The sequence below is a fragment of the Triticum dicoccoides genome, chromosome 2A, assembly GCF_002162155.2.
Source record: "Triticum dicoccoides isolate Atlit2015 ecotype Zavitan chromosome 2A, WEW_v2.0, whole genome shotgun sequence".
NCBI classification, from domain to species: domain Eukaryota; kingdom Viridiplantae; phylum Streptophyta; class Magnoliopsida; order Poales; family Poaceae; genus Triticum; species Triticum dicoccoides.
In genome coordinates, this window is record NC_041382.1 from 588,790,358 (window position 1) to 588,792,825 (window position 2,468).

Below are 2,468 nucleotides of genomic sequence, written 5' to 3' on the forward strand. Positions count from 1 at the left end.
TCGCTCCACCTATTCCCTTTCCCTTTCTAGCCTTTTTCCTTTTCTGGAAAAGCCCAGCCGTGCGCAATTCCCTTTTCCTTTTCCATCCCCTCCTCCTCCGCTGCAGCTGCCCTGCTGCTTCCCCTCCCCCTCCTCGCCGAGGCGCCTCACGAGCGCTGTGCCCGCACGAGCGCCGCGAGGGAGGTGGCTAGTACGACGAGGCGTCGCGCCAGCACTAGCACCGCGAGGTCAAAGGGCAGCAACAAGCAATACGGCGAGGCGCAGCAACCGCACGGGCTCCGCGAGTTCCAGGGCCGGAAGCGGCCAATACGGCGAGGCGGTGCCTGTCTGGCGGCCGTACGGCCTCCGCCGCGTGCGCGACCTTGCTCCTGCGCCTCCTACCCGGGCTGGACCTCCCCCCGTGCGTCGTCCCCACCCGCATCACCAAGCTTCCCAACGGCGTCCGCGACTCCGCGTCGCCTCCGAGGATGTCCAGGTACTACCCACCTCCCCCTCCCCTCTTCCTTCCGATGAGTCCATGGCTGACAGCGGCACCGTCTCCGAGCTCACGAACACCTGGATTTGACAGGGAGCAGCACAGGGATGGCGAATTTGGCCGCTCTGCTCTGATGATGCCGTCAGAGCACAACTTGCTCGTTCTCAGCATGAGGAAGAAGATGATTTAAATGTTTTGGAAGGACTAATCCAGTGAGGATGGTGGACAAGAAAATATAGAAGGAATGTGTATGTCAAAACTGAAGAAAAGCAGACCACCTTGGTGGCTCTGTTCTCACAAAAGAAGATTGTTTACTGTTTCACACAAAATCGGATTTTTGCCAGCAACTCATCCACCTTGGTCTCATCTTTCGTTGACGACCGAGCATCACGTAGCAGTATCTCTGCGAAAATCCATAGAAGTATCGGAACCGGCTGTGGATATGGGAAAAAGAAAATCCCTAAAATGCATCTCTGAAACAATGGCATTTTTTCAGTGAATGAACTAAGGATAGCAGGTGCCACTGTTCCAGATTGTACTAATTCTCTGAAAATTGATTTGTTTTTCTGTAGCAAGTTGTCGTATGAATTTCAAAAAGGAACTATTCTCTGAAAATTGTTTCGTATTTCTGTAGCAATTTATTGTATGCATTCTGAACACTGTTCAAGGAAATCAGCAGCTGCCATTGTTCGGAGAATGAGCTAATTCTCTGAAAATCGTTTTGTTTTTCTGTAGCAAGTTAATGTATGAAATCTGAATTTGTTCAAAGAAATCAGCAGCTGCCCTTATTTTACATCAGTTTACCCCCTCTTAGTAGAAAGGAACAACTCATTTCTCTCGCTACTCCTAATTTTGTATTGTGCTTTTGTGTAGGAGGAGGAATTGATTCTCAGACCATAAAAACAACAGAACAACAGGGATGATATTCAGGTTTACATATCTCCATAGGGAATCGGAACCGGCTGTGGATGTGGGAAAAAGAAAATCCCTAAATGCATCTCTGAAACAATGGCATTTTTTCAGTGAATGAACTAAGACTAGCAGTTCATTTTTATTCTGTTGGGGGAATCTATTTTGGACGAAATTCTGAACACTTTTTCAATGTGATAGCAGCTGCCACTATCTCAAGAATGTACTATTTCTCTGAAAATCGCTTTGTTTTTCTGTAGCAAGTTGTCATATGAATTCTGACAGCAAACTGTCATTTGTTCAAGAAGGAATTATTTTCTGAATTTTTTTTGTATTTCTGTAGCAATTTATTGTATGAATTCTGAACACTGTGCAAGGAAATCAGCAGCTGCCATTGTTCAGAGAATGAGCTAATTCTCTGAAAATCGCTTTGTTTTTCTGTAGCAAGTTAATATATGAAAACTGAATATTGTTCAAAGAAATCAGCAGCTGCCATTATTTTTACATCAGTTTACCCCCTCTTAGTAGAAAGGAACAACTCATTTCTCTCGCTACTCCTAATTTTTTGTTGTGCTTTTCTGTAGGAGGAGAAATTGATTCTCAGATCACAAAGAACCACAGAGCAGCAAGGGTGATATTCAGGTTGACATATCTCCATAGACAATCTAACCTATACAGGGATGAGTAAGATATGAAAAACTTCAATTGAAAGCACCGCAAAGGTATATAAGCAATGGTAACATCATTTGAAGAACATCCCTTTCCTCTTTTTTGTTCCCTTCAAGCTTCTTTTCTAACTCTGAATTTTCCATATTTTTCATTCCGTGGCAGCCCAAGAATAGTACAATGGGCTCGACATTGGTTGAACATAGGGTTCTTGCATGCAAGTGTATGGCCGGGTAAATAAGTACGTGATTAATATGTTGGGAAAAGCAGTAATGGTCGAGCAAAATGAATAGGATAGACACAATCTTCTCCCACAAAGTTACTGGTCAAGATACTATATCGAATGCGACATTGCTGTAAGTACAAACATAAATATGGGCAGACAATACTCTCTTTTTTCCATTCAATGCTCTGTTCT

The 2,468-nt window shown here is 44.4% G+C and overlaps 1 long non-coding RNA gene across 1 annotated transcript in view; it reads left to right on the forward strand.

Moving 5' to 3' along the window:
- Nucleotides 1-2,062: 2,062 nt before the first annotated feature.
- Nucleotides 2,063-2,468, forward strand: part of LOC119359641 — a 755-nt gene continuing 349 nt past the window's right edge. Inside the window, exons 1-2 of the long non-coding RNA XR_005172609.1 lie at nucleotides 2,063-2,106; nucleotides 2,216-2,406. This is a non-coding gene — a long non-coding RNA (uncharacterized LOC119359641). The remainder of the gene's footprint in view (nucleotides 2,107-2,215; nucleotides 2,407-2,468) is intronic.